Below are 881 nucleotides of genomic sequence, written 5' to 3' on the forward strand. Positions count from 1 at the left end.
CCGGAAATAGCGAGCGTTCATTACTCGAGTCGTTGCGAAAGAGAAGTAAGTGAACAGCTCTTTTGCGGGAGAGGCGCTGCGCTTGCAATCGTTCGTTTGTCATCGATGTGTTTTGATTGTTATATTTGTGTTCGTCTTCTTATTGCAATTTACATCAGTGTGTTTACTTTATTTCCTAGTAATTTTGAAAATATTAATGATATTAATGATAAATTTCTTTTCAAGGAAGGAACGACGTCAATGAATCCGTGATTGAGAGAGCTAAAATTCCTGACTTTGTGGGATGGGCCTCCCAGCGACGGGGATTTCCCTCTCGACCTTTCGAGGGGGAACTTCACGAAAAGTTTCCTAGAGATTTCAACTCTCTTGGGCTTTGGGTAAAATGATCCTGGAAACCGATCTTCACTTTCACTTTTGCCGATTAATGATTCCTTTGAATATCCTTTGATAAGATTTTGAAAATCTTTGATTATTAAAGGGTAGTCAGATGGATATAGTAACCATACAAAAGGGTTCTGTTTTTCTCTCTCCCTCAGGCACATGCACAAACACACAAGAATAGATGTAAGTTAACAAAGATATATACACACTGTAGTATAATATGTGATATTTATAATATGTATCACATTTGTCTATATCTACGCTGTGCATTTTTACCGTAAATATATGAGGAGATACATAACACGAAGAACTATTTTATATATCTTGTGAAATATCTAGCAAAATATATTTTACTGACAAGCCCCCAAGTATACTCACTTAGTATGTCTCTTTACGAATAATGTCCAGTATATCAAAAGTCAAGGGAAGAGAATGGTAGAAAAAAAAAATACTTTCAATGTATAAAATCCAAGATAATATCAACAAACGTGAACGCGAGT

The sequence above is a fragment of the Penaeus monodon genome, chromosome 19 (assembly GCF_015228065.2).
Source record: "Penaeus monodon isolate SGIC_2016 chromosome 19, NSTDA_Pmon_1, whole genome shotgun sequence".
NCBI classification, from domain to species: domain Eukaryota; kingdom Metazoa; phylum Arthropoda; class Malacostraca; order Decapoda; family Penaeidae; genus Penaeus; species Penaeus monodon.